Here is a 16315-nt window from a genome sequence, read left to right as displayed (position 1 = left end):
CAGGGAAGAGAGCCAATCTGGGAGCTTTTGCCCAAATCCAAGTATGAGATGATGAGAACAAGCATTAGTAGAGAAGGGGGATTTTGTGTATTTTGGTTCGTCCATATAATTTCCAGTCTCCTCTGGCATATTGCACTCGACTTAATATATCATCTTCTGTATTTTATCCCTTTATTTTCTTCTTCCTTTTCACTTACCCTTTATTTCCCCCATCAGAATTTAGTTCAGACAAAACTCATGTGAGCCGTCTAAATACACCGAATCTAAGAGCACAGGAAAAGCAACAAGCCATTGAAAATGCGGGTGATGATGACAATGATGATGAATTACCTCTGATGTGTTAGGAGCTTTCTGTATTACCTCCTTCAGTCTGTACGGTGGTCTTATATGAAGTAGTCACTATTATCCCCCCATTACAAGTGAGGGAGCTGTGACTCAGAAAAGCTAAGCAGCTTGATCAAAGCAGAGTCACAGTGGAACCTAGATCTGCCCAACTGCATGCCCTAGATTCACAATTGTTGTGATACAGCATGGTGACTCACCTTCATCTTGCTCTTGTTGCAATCCATTAAGTTGATGGCTTCCAGATTCAGCTTCCTGAAGTCACATCTCTTTTCTATTCAAAGTCTTCTTTGACTTTTTATACCTGTAAAATTAAAATAAGGTATAGTTATTTTTGCCTTTTATCCAAGGCCCCTCCAAATGTAGTGACAACCTACATTCCTAGCCTGGTCTTTACTTCCTTCCTGGTAGCCCTTTATACAGACTATATCATTCCTTACCTTAGTGCTCCCCTACCTGCCCTTTCTGGAAATGTTTCATTCTTTTTTCTAATGTTGAAATTTACTTGAGGTTTTATCTAGCTTTTATGGTATCCTCTAAGAAACCTTGTTTCTCCATTCTTCGTCTTTTATAGTACTTTATTTGCTACCATTTATGCTACTTAATTTTTGTTGTTATATTTTAGGTAATATATACTTAAGGTGGATTTTAAACTTCTTGAATGCAAAAACTTAGTTTATTTTTGTGTTATCTAGTATAGGGCCTTGTACTTTTTTAAACCTAGATATAATAAAAGATTAAGAGTGGAAATGAGTTCTGACCTAAAGTGAGCCCTTATTCTGTAGTCAGTGATCAATCTGCTTACTGGACAACTGGAGTAGCAGGGTTTAAAATCAGCAGATTCATTGAAAGAGCTAGAAATGCCTATGGAGGGGAAAAAGCATTGCTGAGCTGATAAAGAATTTACTTCTGAAATTCTCAACTGTTGTTTTTCCAGTTATGTTCTGGAGATTGGCTGCACAGACTTGATAAAATGCAGATTCCAGAAAGTGGAATGCAGAAATATACCTTTGTAGCATGATTCCCAGATTATTTACTTATTTATCCAAGTGGAATTTCTAGGTAACTATTACATCTATTTGGAAAAATGTGCAGATCCTAAGTGTGCAGCTTAGTTAATTTCCATAAAAAGAACACACACATATAACTAATCACCAGATCAAGAACTGGAATGTAACCTGTATTTCAGAAGCCATCCCGTGCTCCTCTGTTGTCACTAACTAATATATCACCTCAGCCTGCCCGGCTGCTCAAGGGTTTCCTGAGTCTTATGTACATTAAATTTTTGTACATTAAATTTAAGAACTTCTTATGTACATTATGTATATTAAATTTAAGAACTTCTTATGTACATTAAATTAAGAACTTCTGCCCTAAAATTCAGGCTTGCTTCGGTAATGCAGATATTAACAAACATTATTCCCAAAACCTACTATCTCCTTTTTCTTCTTCCTCCTCTTGTTTTCCTGTTATCTCCCCTCCCTGCTAGCTGTCCTCCTTTATAATAAAAAATCATGAAAAATTTCTTCTGAAGAGTTCATCTAAGTTTCTCTTCCGTGTTGAACTCCTTAAGCTCTAAGTTTACATTTCTCTCCCTTCTCTTGTAGTATTCCATAATTAGTCCATTAGACATAGAACATTCTGCCTTTTTTTTCTTAAACATTTGGAAGATTGAGAGGATGAGCATAATTTCAGAGTATCTGTGCCACTGATAAGTTTTTGGTTTAGAAAAAATAAGTTACTGAAGAGGTTACTATGTTCTAGACGGAAGGAAGGAAGGAAGGAAGGAAGGAAGGAAGGAAGGAAGGAAGGGAAAGAAAGAAAGAAAGAAAAAGAAAGAAAGAAAGAAAGAAAGAAAGAAAGAAAGAAAGAAAGAAAGAAAGAAAAAGAAAGAAGAAAAGAAAGAGAAAGAAAGAAAGAAAAGGTACATAAGATAGATTTTTAAGTTGCTTTAAGCATTAACCAAGGACTCTTAATTTTGGAATTTGTGATAGTTTAACATTATCTTCAGATAAGTTTATCATTGTACTGTGCAAGCCTGTTTTACTAAGTAAATCAAGGCTGTAAACACTTTTATCTGAGTTTTAATTTGCTCAAGTAAATCTCTTTTAGTGAGCAATAGTGCCTTGATTGTTTATATCCATAGGGATGATCTAATTGCCAGTATATTTTGTTTATTGAAGATTTCCACTTGGAAAATTTTAGTTGACAATTAGAATTATTCTGTTTTAAGAATCTGTTTTAAAATTTATATCTTCCTCCTGCCCCCAATTTGATATAGTCAGGTTTTCACTCTATTTTTAGAGATTGAAAGGAAATCATAAACAAGAAACTAACTTTATGAATACATAGTTATGATTTGTTAAGCGAAAACATTGCAGTAGCTACCATGTTATTCCAATTAAGGTAAATTGTAATTGTTTAGCCCTTTATTTTCTGTATTTTTAAGGGAAAAAAACCTCAATAAGTTGATTTGCAGTTTCTGTAAATGATGTTACATTTTTTATTCCTTAGATTTGACTATGCTTTGTGTCACTTTTACTCTTTTTTGAAAGTGTCATCTATGTTTTTATTTTTATTTAAATTCAGTTAACATATAATGTATTATTGGTTTCAGAGGTAGAGGTCAGTGATTCATCAGTCTTACATAATACCCAGTGTCAGCTTTTTTTAATTTTATTTTTTACAATATTGAAGACAGTCACACGGTAACTTCTTTGAAAAGTAAGATTAGAAGGTCTTAAAGGACTTTTAAAGGTTATCTAATTCATTCTTCTGTCTTCAGATATGACAAAAAAAAGGTTTTTTTTTAAGTCCCTTTGTTGAGAACACCCATGCTGTCAATTCTTTTAGCACACTGACTTCATATTATCATTTTCCTCTTTAAATTCTATAATCTACCTTTCCATTCCAATTAAACTCATTTGGGAACTAGCACTTGACATCTCATCAAAACTTGTCACAATTCCAAAACCAAGATCTCAACTTGAAATTAATCATTGAATTCAGTTTCTTCCACTCTCTTATTTTTGCTTATTCTGATCTTCACTCCTAATCTGTTTTGTTGGATCTCTTCTATATTTTCTTATTCAGTCAGCCTCTTTTAAGGGACTTAACTGGTCTCCCAAGCACACTAAAATCAATTCTTTAGACTCTCCAGGCTTTTTTTTTTTTCCCCAACCATATCCTTCTTGACAATCCTCATTCTTTATTTTTTTCTTTTTTTTTTTTTTAAAGATTTTATTTATTCATTTGACAGAGAGAGACAGCCAGCGAGAGAGGGAACACAAGCAGGGGGAGAGGGAGAGGAAGAAGCAGGCTCCTAGCGGAGGAGCCTGATGTGGGACTCGATCCCAGAACGCTGGGATCATGCCCTGAGCCGAAGGCAGATGCTTAACGACTGCGCCACTCAGGCGCCCCGCCAATCCTCGTTCTTGTTAAGCTCTACTCTTTATTTGGCTGCTACTTATAAAATAGTGTGGAAAATTAATACATTTTGTTTTGATAATGTATTTTACAATGTTTATTCCTAAAGTTTCTCACCACTACACCTCTATCCCAGTCTTAACACTCATTAGATGACCTTATTTCTTGTGTGAGATACTAAAAGAGTTGTCTGTATCCATGAAGTTACTTCATTTCCTAATCACTCTTCTGTACACTTCAGTCTGGCTCTTGTACCCTCTGAAAATATAAGCTCATCAGGTATTTCCATGTTGTTAAATTAGATAGACATTTTTCAATCAGTTTTGAAATTTGATTTGTCCTACATCTTGCAAACAATTCTTATTTTTCTAGTATGTTATAAACTACTAGATGTCAAAAATATTTTTTTCCTTTCTTTAAAAGAATATGTTGATCCATAGAATACGCACTTTTTGTAAACACTGTAAAAGACTCAAATAATATGTAACTATATTTAAAACATACAAGCCTCCTTTTCATTACTCTTCTGTCAATTTGTAAAATTTTTCTACAAGTAAGTGGTTTACAGTTCTGTGTGGATCTTACCAATTTGCTTTTCCCTACATGTCCACTTGTAAAATATATATGTGTGTAATAAATATAATTTAGGTTTATAAGCATTTGAAGTTCATAAATGGGTGAAGATACTTGCAAATAATATATCTGATAAGGAGTTGATACCCAGAATTTATAAATAAAGCCTATAATTCAATACAAAAAAATGATTAGAAAAAAGGAAGAGGACCTTTTTTCAAAAAAGACATACGGATGGCCAACAGACACATGAAAAGATGCTCACTCATCATCAGGGAAATGTAAATCAAAACCACAATGACATACCCACCTCATACCTGTCAGAATGGCTATTACCAAAGAGACAAGAAATAATGTGTTGTCGAGGATGTGGAGAAAAAGGAACGCAGCATACTCTGTTAGTAAGAATATAAATTGGTACACCCATTGTGGAAAACAGAGTGGGGGCTCTTAAAAAATAGGGGACGCCTGGATAGCTCATTCGGTCATTCATCTGCCCTCAGCTCAGGTCATGATCCCAGGGTCCTGGGATATGATCCCAGGGTCCTGGGATCGAATCCCAGGGGTCCTTGCTCAGCGGGGAGCCTGATTCTCCCTCTGCCTGCTGCTCCCCCTGCTTGTGCTCGCTGTCTCTGACAAATAAATAAATAAAAATAAAAATAAAATAGAACTGCCATAGGATCCAGCAGTTCTTCTCATGTAAATTTATCCAAAGGAAACAAAAACACTAACTGAAAAAAATAAATGCACCCGTGTGTTCACTGCTGCATTATTTATAATAGCCAAGATCTGGAGGCAACCTAAGTGTTCATCAGTAGTTAAGATGTAGTGTACACACACACACACACACACACACACACGCACACAGGAATATTACTGAGCCATAAAAAAGAATGAAATCTTGCCTTTGTGACATTGATGGACATAGAGGGATTATACTACGTGAAACAAGTCAGAGAAAGACAAATACCATATGATTTCACTTATGTATGGAATCTAGAAAACAAAAAAACAAAGCCAGAAACAGTCTCACAGATACAAAAAAACAAACTAGTGGTTGAAGGGGAAAGGAGTGGGGTGAAATAGATGAAGAGGTTTAAGAAGTACTAATTTCCAATATAAACTAAGTTTCACAGAGATATTAAAGTACAGTGTGGGGAATATAGTCATGAATATTGTAGTAACTTTGTATGATGACAGATGGCAACTAGACTTGAGGTCTCTCTAGCTTGTAGATGACTTTCTTTTCTTCCTTTCCCTTTGTCTTTATGTGGTCTTCCGTGCATGTCTCTGTCCTTATCTCCGCCTTGTACGAGGGCACCAGTCAATATGGATTAAGGCCCACCCAAATGACCTCATGTTGATTACCTCTTTAAAGACTTTGTCTCCAAATACAGTAACATTCTGAGTTTCTTGGGTTTGGTACTTCAACATATGAATTGGGGAATAGTGACACAATTCACCCCATAAGAGAGCATTACTTTCATTAGAAACATTTGTTAAAAATATTTCTCATAAAAACTTTTAGTCACTTATTCATGCTCTTGACCTCATTTGAAAAGTGTTTAATACAAATTTCATGTTAATGTCCTACAGACTAAATGCACTTTGAGTGAAAGTGCATCTTGAAGGAAACTGCCTATTCATTGAAGCTTTAGTTGTTCACAATTGAGTAACTTTCAGTAACTTCCACCTTGCTTGCTGAGAACGGGATAGATATCTTTACTAGTGATATAAGGCATTATGAGATAGTGTGCATAAAGTACACCGTACATCTTTAAGTATTCACATCTGGATGTTACCATTACTAAAAGCTTCCATTGTTGGGAGTATGACAATAGAATTGTTTTTGTAGCTCTTTATCTCAAACATTTATTAAGAATTTGAATAATTAATCTGTAAATTTACATAAAGAGAAAGCATTGCAAATACAGAATTAACTTCATTTTGAAATTTTCATTTTTGAAACCCAAGTTTATCGAAGTTATTATGCAATCATCTAAAGATAGAGGAATGAAACATATACCATTCTTAGCTTCTTTCCAACCATAAAACATTCTAATTACTTCAAATTTATACATTATAAACAGATACTATATTTTTAGTTATATTTGGTAAACTATAATTGCTGGAATTGCTTATCAGGGAAGCTTTAGAGTTGATAGCAACTGGTTCTAAAATAAATTATACTAATGATAAAGTTGTGAGTTATCTTAAAACATCTGGTATTAATCCAAAACAGATTATTTCAGTACTGAATAAATGCATGCCTAGGTTATATTTCTCTTGAATGGTAAATACATAAGTTTTTTGTTCTCTACCTGCTAACTTTTCTTTCAATAGTCTTATTAAGAATAGTTGAAAATCCTTTCAAATTTCTCCAGCAGTGTTCTGTTTTAGAAAAAAGTGATTCCTGATTATAAATGAAAAACTCATGGAAGTAGTTTACTATAGGTATGATGGAAGGACTCATTTTTTTTTTTTGCCTATTTTTCTAAATAATATTTCTTTGAAAATAATACCTCTCTTTTGTGTTGATGCGTGATTTGTAAACAGAAAGATGCAAAGAACATGGCAGGGGAGGTGGAGAAGAAAACCAAGAAACAGACTCTTAAATATAGAGAACAAACTGATGGTTACCAAAGGGGGGTGGGAGGATGGGTGAAACAGGTGATGGGGATTAAGGAGGGCACCTGTTGTGAGGAGCACCTGGTGTTGTATGGAATTGTTGAATCACTAAATTCTACACCTGAAACTAATATTACATACACTGTACATTAACTGGAATTTCAATAAAAACTTGCAAGGAAAAAAATGCAAAGATTAGAAATGTGTATTTGCCAGATGAGTTTTAACTGTGCTTTCCCAATGGATAATTTGTGAATGCCCTTTCTCCCCTAATATGTATTTCTGATAAAGGACAAATCTGAGGGATTTCTTTTGAATTAGCCAGCTAAAAAAAAAACAAAAAACAAAAAACAAAACCTTACAGTTAAAAGAGAAGTGCTCTTAGTGTTTAAAGTAGGTATACTTAGTGGTATCATACTGAGTAAGTGAATGTAAATTCTGATTTTGATATTTGGAAGCTAATAAGTTCTTTAAATCTATAAAGAAGTAGTTAACTAGTGTTTTAAAAATAGAAGCATACACAACAAAACCAATTTATGTGTAAAAATTGGTTATGTGCATATAAGTATCCCCTTGTAATACAATGATACACAAGTATATTTGTAATGCATTAATTACTAATGATGGAATACACTTTTGAAATCCAAGAAATACATTTTTTAAAAAATTATATGCTTGTAGTATATACAATAACCACCAAATGTTACTATCTGTGTTAAAAATTTTATTGGCTTTTGAGGCACCTGGGAGGCTCAGTCGGTTAAGTGTCTGCCTTCAGCTCAGATCATGATCTCAGGGTCCTGGATCGAGCCTGGCATCAGGCTCCCTGATCAGTGGGGACTCTGCTTCTCCCTCCCTCTCTGTCACTCCCCCTGCTTGTGCTCAAGCTCTCTCTCTCCCTGCTTGTCCTGAAGCACTCTCTCTCTCTCTCTCAAATAAATCTTCAAAAAATTTTATTTGCTTTTTAAAAACTGTTTACTTTAGAATCATTATTTAATGAGCTCACTATAAATCTAAAACCAGTGAACTCTGACTAATTTTAAATGACATTCACTATAGTTGTTTAAATCATCACTCTTTTTCTCTAAGAGTTATATAAATAGAGTCTGCGTTTAGGGCGCCTGGGTAGCTCTGTAGGGTAAGCATCTGCCTTTGGCTCGGGTCATGATCCCAGGGTCCTGGGATTGAGCCCCACATCCGGCTCCCTGCTCAGCGGGGAGCCTGCTTCTCCCCCCCCCTTGTGTTCTCTCTCTCTCTGTCAAATAAATAAATAAATAAAAATCCTAAAAAAAAAAAGTCTGAGTTTAACTGTTCTTCATTCTAGTTTAAGGAATTTTACTTCAGTTTTAGCTTCATTTGAGAAGTTAAAAAAAAGGGGGGAATTGTTAAAAGATGTTATAGGTTTTTAAATTCCTGAATTATTCTCAATACACAGGTTCTTATAATCGTTTTACATTTTACTTTAGGTTTTAATGTATTTTATATTTAAATCGTTTTAAAATACACTGAAGTATTTGAAGACTCTTCTCTTTTTTAAAGTAGTGTTTTCTTGGGGCACCTGGGTGGCTTAGTTGATTAAGCATCCAGCCCTTGGTTTCAGCTCAGGTCCTGATCTCATAGGTCATGAGAATGAACCTCTCATGGGCTCTGCTGCTCATCTGGGAGTCTGCTTGAGATTCTCTCCCTCTGCCCCTACCCTTAGTCAATACACGCACAGGCTTGTGCGCTCTCTTTCTTAGGTAAACCTTTTTTAAAAAATGTTTTCTCTTTATATTCTATAATATATCCCTTTTCCTGAAACAGACCGGATTCTGGATTTAAAACTCACATGAATAACACTAAGATTATAAATTATAAATGACTAAGGTGCAGATTAAATGTGATAGACAATAAATATAACAATTTAAGAGCAATAAATATTATCCCAAGGCAAATTTCTCAGGAAAAATTTTATCAAAAGATGGGGAATTTGAGTTTGCCTTAAAATCAAGGCAAATTTTGGTTAACCAATAAGAATAAAGCTCACTCCATGGGGCGCCTGGGTGGCACAGCGGTTGAGCGTCTGCCTTCGGCTCAGGGCGTGATCCCCACGTCAGGCTCCTCCGCTATGAGCCTGCTTCTTCCTCTCCCACTCCCCCTGCTTGTGTTCCCTCTCTCGCTGGCTGTCTCTATCTCTGTCAAATAAATAAATAAAATCTTTAAAAAAAAAAAAAAAGAATAAAGCTCACTCCTTGGTTATGTGTCAGGAGAGAAATGAAAAAGCCTTAAGAACCTGTATAGAGGTGGAAACGAGGAGAGAATATTTGGGGTCTGTAAACAGAATTTTTACTGAAACATAATTTTATATATATGTGTGTGTGTGTGTGTGTGTGTGTGAAAAATTGTGCTTGATCTGGGGCTACCTCCAAACTACTTCCTAGTAAGATCACAGAAACTGTTTTGCTTCCTATCCTATGCTAGTCTCTTTGTCACATTCTACTTGTTTGAAATTCTCTCCTCCTGTCCCTAGCTTCTCTTAACATAAAAGACATTGAAATACCCTGTTTGCAGTTAACCATCTTTGGAGTCTTTTTTCTTCCATTTCAGCATACAGTAAGTTTGCCTTTTATATTTCTCTAAAAGTCATTGTACACATAGGTAAATTGATAACCAAAACTATAGAGTCCTTACTAAATGCCATGCAACTTAATAGCTACTTTTACTAATTTACGATGTCTAATCCTATAGCATTTCTCAATAAGAAAGATACTATTATTATCCCCATTTACAAAGGCAACTCAAGCACAGATTCAAATCTTGGTCTACTCAAATCTACAGTGTTAAGCACAGTGCTCTCACTCTCTTTTGCCTTTGTGCTTAGATATTTCTTTATGCACATATGCTATATTTCCTTTCAAGCAAAAATACCACGTTTTCTATTTATTTGTTTTTCTCATTTTATAAAGTACAGTATCTCTTACTTCTAAGTACTGAATAGGTATTTGTTGTATTGATTAACTGATTGATTGACTCGAAAGTATTAGCTTATATTGCCAAGGCCTCTCAGCAATTTTAAATTTTCTAAAGTTTGTGAGCAGTAAACTGATGAAAGTGGTGATTTTGGAAGATTTAGACAGAAGTGAGAGATGAGAGAGTAAAGATTAAGAAACCCATAATCCAAGCATGATATGATAGGCATTCACACAGAATCAGTTGTGTCAAAGTAACAGAAAAATGGCAAGTATATTCACTGGCTTTGTGATTAATGTAGGCATAGATATCAAAGTTGAAACTGAGATGAGAAGAATGCCTGTATTATTGATAGAAGCATGGAATTCTGGCAAAGAAATTAATTTGTTTGGAGAATACTGACATTATTTGAGAATATTTTAAAGTGTTAGGATGTTCGAGTGGGATATTCAAATACATATACACAACTAATAGGTAGTATGATTTGAAAATACAGACCTTGCTGAGAAGGGGTCTTTCATACAATGTTTGATTGAAAAGTATGCATCATTCAAGAGAGAAAACATAAAAAGAGACTTCATGGGCAAATAATGTAACATCTCTCTTTTATAATTAAAGTACGTTTACCATTTGAGTGACCTCTGTATTTTAATAAAGTCATACAACTGAACCTGTAGATTGTTTTAAATTCCTATTTCCTTAACTGAATGTAAATGTTCTATGCTGTATTACTATAAATACTACAAAGTATTATATATTTACTATGATTTTTACTTTAACCACATTTTTACTACACATTCGTTCTATCATTTATGAATTTACAGTTTCATCTTGCACAAAAACAGAGGAAATAAGAAATGCTGTTGTTCCTTCAAAATATATCCAGGATCAGATCACTTCTTAAGTACCTGCCATCAGCTTTCTTTAGACTATCAACATTTTATGTCCGGATTACCCTGGTAACCTCTCTCTGGTCTCTTTGCTTCTGTCCTTCCTCCATTATAGTCTGTTCTCAGCATAGATCATGTTACTTTTCTGCTCACACTAGACTGTAAGCTTCTGAGGCCAGGTTTATTTGTTAACTATTTTATTTCGAGTGCCTAGAAATGTACCAGTGACATGTTAGACATTCAGTAAATATTGGAATAAATATAATGACAATAATAGCGAACACATAAGGCTTACTTCATGTTATACTTTTCTAAAAGCTTTAAATATTTATAACAACCTAGTTTTATAGATGAAGAAACTTGGTTTCTCAATCAAAAGGTTGATTAAATAACATTCCCAATCCCTCAAGCTAGAATTCAAAACTAGCAACCTGACTCTGTAACCAGAGCTCCCAACCATTACAGTGTGGTGCTTCTATTAAAGATTATCGTGTTTGGTACTGCTAGAAAGTTCTTATAGAACTTCAAGTTGTGTATCAGCCTGTTATATGCAGAATACTTCTTATGTAACTGAATTCACATTGATAGCATACTGATTAAATATAAAGATGAATGTTGATAATTTATAGTCTTCAAATAGTAAGTTTAAGGAAATAGAAAGTTAAACCAAGAGTTTAATGTCTCATTTGGCAGATTAGCAGGTTCAAGCAGTAACATCCATCATTAGTTAAACCCGTTCTCAAGGCCCACAAAGCCAGGGTACTGTCAACTGTGTTATATGGGTCTAATATCTGAATCCTTATCAGTCTCATTTTCATTTCTTAGACGGGTTTCATTTATCATACTCTTATACTATATTTCATATCAAATGTCAAGAGGGAGTTCTGATGTCAATGATTTAGAGGCAGTGATTTCCCAGTTTCACTCATCAAAATGCAGTGGTCCTAGGTGTACGGAGAAAATGGATGGCACTGGACTTTAAAAGCAATTGGCAAACTTCAGAGAAAGTATCGTTATTAAGACAATACGTAGTTTCAAGGATATAAACTAAAGCTTTCTGAAGAACTAGACTAGAAAAACTGTCATAGCAGATAGTCGAGCATGATGTAATGGGACTCGACTCAGCAATATTTTGTTCATAATGCAATCAGTGAGGCAGCAACATGAATAAATACAAAGTACAAATAATGTTCAGAGGATGATTTAACAGATATGCTAAAAGATTCATTATTAAGGAATAATTGCCTGGCCACCCAGGGCATTTGTCATCTACATGAATATGCTTATGTGTATAGAATTATCAAAGAATTGTCTATCGTGTGAGTCCTAAGAGTGGAGATATAGACATCCATTTTCATAGACACATGAAAAGGGAAATGCTAAGAATCTATGCTTCAAAAGAGTGATTCTTGTTTATTTTTTGTTTAAATGCCCTTTATAGACTTTGCTTGATAATAACATCCTTTTTTATCACCTAATAGCTTCATAGGTAACAAAAAATGATCTGTATCAGGAAAATGAATTACAGAGACATTAAATGGCTTTCTTGGGGGAAATCATTCAGTTTTTTGGCAAAACTGGAAAACTGGAATAGGGCACAGAGAAGTTCTGTTCCTAACACGTCTTAGACCAGTCACAAGTGCAAAATATTTGGTGATATAAAATGAGTGATTTAATTTTCCACACAGAATGATTTAAGCTGCATTAAGTTGTTTTTTCTGTTCTTGCATTTTGGATGACTTTTATAATAATGACTTGGGAGTATTAAACTTCCTTGACAGTTGCTTATTTTTGAGGATATAAAGAAGAAAAACTTGTACATTTTGATTAGATTTTCATATATACCTGACCCGACAGAACTATGAAAGTTTTTTTTTTTTTATAATGATTTTTTATTATATTATGTTAGTCACCATACAGTACATTCCCGGTTTTCGATGTAAGGCTCGATGATTCATTAGTTGTGTATAACACCCAGTGCACCATGCAATATGTGCCCTCCTTACTACCCATCACCAGCCTATCCCATTCCCCCACCCCCCTCCCCTCTGAGGCCCTCAGTTTGTTTCTCATAGTCCATAGAGAACTATGAAAGTTTTTGCATTGTCGATTTACATACTCTGTATATCTCACATTACAAGCTATTCAGTTGGATTTTAAAATGCTGAATATAACAACTTCTTTGGAACATTTTAGTTATAAAAGGAAATTCTATGAGAATAATTATACTGTGCATTTCAAGTTTTCTTTTGTTACTCAATGAAATTAAAACTGTAATAAGCCTAGAAAACGTGTTGTCAACAAAATATTACTAAAATTACTTAGAAGGTAAGTCATAGGCTCTCTTAAATATTTGCCATACACTTGGAAAAAACAGTCTCATTATGTTATAGTTTTAGTCTCTCAACATTTTGAAAGTACAAATGAGATCTTTATCTCATTGGTCATATGACCAGTTCTGTTCGGAAAGTAAAAGACGCCTCTCCAAACATAGTTTATTACCACTTTCTCTCACTAGTGTCTGAGGCTTAGGGTTGTTTTTCTTACCCTAGAAGTTTTCCAGCCCTGCACTCTATGTTCTCATTGGTTGCCCTTCTAGGAAGGGCCAATTATAATGAACGGCTTCACAGCATATTCTGTTTAGGATTTCCTTAGTAATGGATTGGTTGATTTTTTTTTTTTATTCTGTTTTGTTGTTACCAGTCCTGTCCCCTTACGATATGGGAATTACCAGTCTTATTGACATTGTAAATTCAGGTAAAGCTCATAATGAGAGAGATTTCTCCACTTTACTGTCAGGGCTCACAACTTTGTGGAGAAGGGTTTAAATAGAACCAAACACACCCTTTCTCGCCTGGGGTCACGGTTATTCTAAAATTGTCAATTTCTCTCATGTCCCCAGTTAGGAGCTGCTAGCCCACCATTTCGTTCTGCCATTTCCAATACTCTCAATTTCTGCCTCTTGGTAACTTTTACCCTATGCCTTGTAGTGTTCTAGAAAATATCTCATAATACTGGACAGGACAATTGAAATTTGAATTTTCAGACTTGTGATAATATCCGTTGCTCCCCTGCTTGACAGACATCATGTGGTTTTTCTGTTGCTTAGGTCTGATTTGCAGCTAGCACTGTTTTTATATAAGGCTTGCATCCTTAGAGCTAAATGACTACATTTGAAATATTTATAAAGTATTAATATTAATATAAAATATTAATATTTATAAAAACAAAAACTCCTCCTACTAATAAGTTCTTTCTCTGGATATGTAGTTCTTTTATTATCCCCCCCCCAAAAAAAAACCAAAACAAAACAAACAAAAAACCAAAAAACACCTTACTAGTAAGATGTTTTCTCTGACTATGTAGCAATTCTTTTATTACCTAAAGAAAACCAAACTTACTACCAAGATTTTTTTTTTCTCAATAAGTAGCCTTTCTGACAGCTTTTAAAGGATTACACATTCCCTTCTTCTTATACAGACTCTTACAAAATGTAGATGTGTAGAAATGGCTTCCAGCTCATGAACGGTGCAAAGTTCTGGTACTACCACAGACCTGTTGCATTATAATCTCCACATATGAAGTCTGAGAATTTGTTTTATTAAACAAATATCCCAGATGAATGTCATGCACACACATTTTGAGAATCACTGACTGAGGTTAACTGGTCAACCTTTGTGATCTTCAAATATCATAAGAAAAACTGAAGAAATCCTTTTTGGAATATGGCTGGGGCACGTAAAGGTTTCATACTCCACAACTGGTCATGGAATAAGTTCAACTGAAATAGAGCTTAAAGATGCCCTAAAATTTCAGTTAACAGGAAAGTGGTAACTTATTGCTAAGAGCTGACCAATGAAATACTTTGAGAGGCAGACAGATTTATCACTGTTTTCATGAAGAACTATTTAGGCCTATTGTAATTATTTAGTTTAAGCCAAATATTTAATGAAGTACTTAGGAATTTCAAGCCTGAGATATGTGCACCCTCTAGAGAAATCAAACACAGTGGCATTCTTTGGCACCTAGACGTAGATAATACCTATTTATATCTCTTCCTTCAGGCAAATCCAGAAGGACTCGGCCTAGCTGCTTTATGATCTGTATCACATCTGCCAGTTCGTGCAGCAGCCCAGCAAAAACTGGTGCTACCTTAGGAAATTTGATGTAGGATGTTGAATAAAAAGACAGCCCCTAAGGAAAAGGCTAGAAATGTGTAACTATCAAGAAATAGAGAAATCTTTTACTAAAATGTCAGAGTGGTAAGTACTTTGGGATTTCAACTTGTTTTGTGCAGTAACAGTGGTGACCCAGGATACTTCCTTTTGCCATTAGCTAAACAGAAGCTTGTCTGCCTTCCTACCCTCTTCCTTCTCTCACACTTTGTTTTTACTAGAGACTCAACTGGTTCCATTTTAAGCAAGTAACATGCAGGGGGGAAGATCATAGGATGCCTTTAAATATTTCCATTAATTTTAACACTAAATAAGATAGTGTATCTTAATAGCTTAAAAGACTCCTTTCCTGGGCATTAGAATTCCCAGAAAGAAACTGAACAGGAAATACTAAAGATTATTCCATTTTAGTGTTCTGCGTACCTTAGCACACAAAGGAGACTCAGGACGAGGATGTCATTATTGCAGTCCTACTAGCGTATGTATTTTGAAATACCATCTTATTTCCTTAGAATTATATACTAAACAAATGACTGATTCTAGCATATACAAAAAATGGATCCCTCGTTCTACATCGGCTTCGATCAGGAAAGCAACAGTTCTTCTACTGGCAACTCTTAAATAGCCAAGATTAATTTCAAAGACAAAAATTTAAAAGTAGTGAGGTAATTTTTTTGACTTCTTGAAAGTGCTGTCAAAGAAAATACAGCTTTTCATTCTGCTTTTTATGTTGATAATAAATTGTGTTTCCTTTTTTTGCTAATGCAATATTTCTTTTGCAGAGAGTTAAGAATCTATACTAGACAATTTAGAGTCTATCACTTAAAAGATTGTCTTAAATTTTATGTGTCTGTTGTCCTTGTACTAGAACTAAGGGACTGAAAAAGGCTAACAGGATTCACATAGTTTTTGCAATATTTACAAAAAGGGGGAAAGAAAGTGGACAGAAAGGAAGTTTACATGTCATTTAAGTCAAAACACATGAAAGAATTGGACAGAAAAATTTACATAGCTGCCGAAAGATACCCCCAGCAGTGTTTCTTCTAGCAGTTGACAAGTTTTTGGTTCATTACGCAACCATGTATTTTAAAATGAAAGACGGGACCAAAAGCAGTTTTGTAGAGTTGACCTTGAACTGAGACAGATTGCTATTTGGGTTAACACTCAACAATCTCCAATCTTCACTTTAGGCATTTGCCATTTTCTTGGTGAACACACCAAGAATAAACAATTTTTTAAAAATAAGTTATATTTTTAAAATGATTAAAATTCAAAACTACTTTTATTTTTCTGGGGTTGGTTTAAGTACACTTTTGTGGTTTTTTTCCCCCC

General features: G+C 34.6%; 1 protein-coding gene across 4 annotated transcripts in view; it reads left to right on the top strand.

Moving 5' to 3' along the window:
* TUSC3 (tumor suppressor candidate 3) overlaps positions 1-16315 on the top strand; it is a 221527-nt gene that overhangs the window by 166372 nt on the left and 38840 nt on the right. The gene's annotated exons all lie outside the window — the stretch shown is intronic.

The sequence above is a fragment of the Ursus maritimus genome, unplaced genomic scaffold (genome assembly GCF_017311325.1).
Source record: "Ursus maritimus isolate PB19 unplaced genomic scaffold, ASM1731132v1 scaffold_28, whole genome shotgun sequence".
Taxonomy (NCBI): Eukaryota; Metazoa; Chordata; class Mammalia; order Carnivora; family Ursidae; genus Ursus; species Ursus maritimus.
Note: the sequence above shows the minus strand (reverse complement) of the source record. Positions and strands in the feature narration are given on the sequence as shown.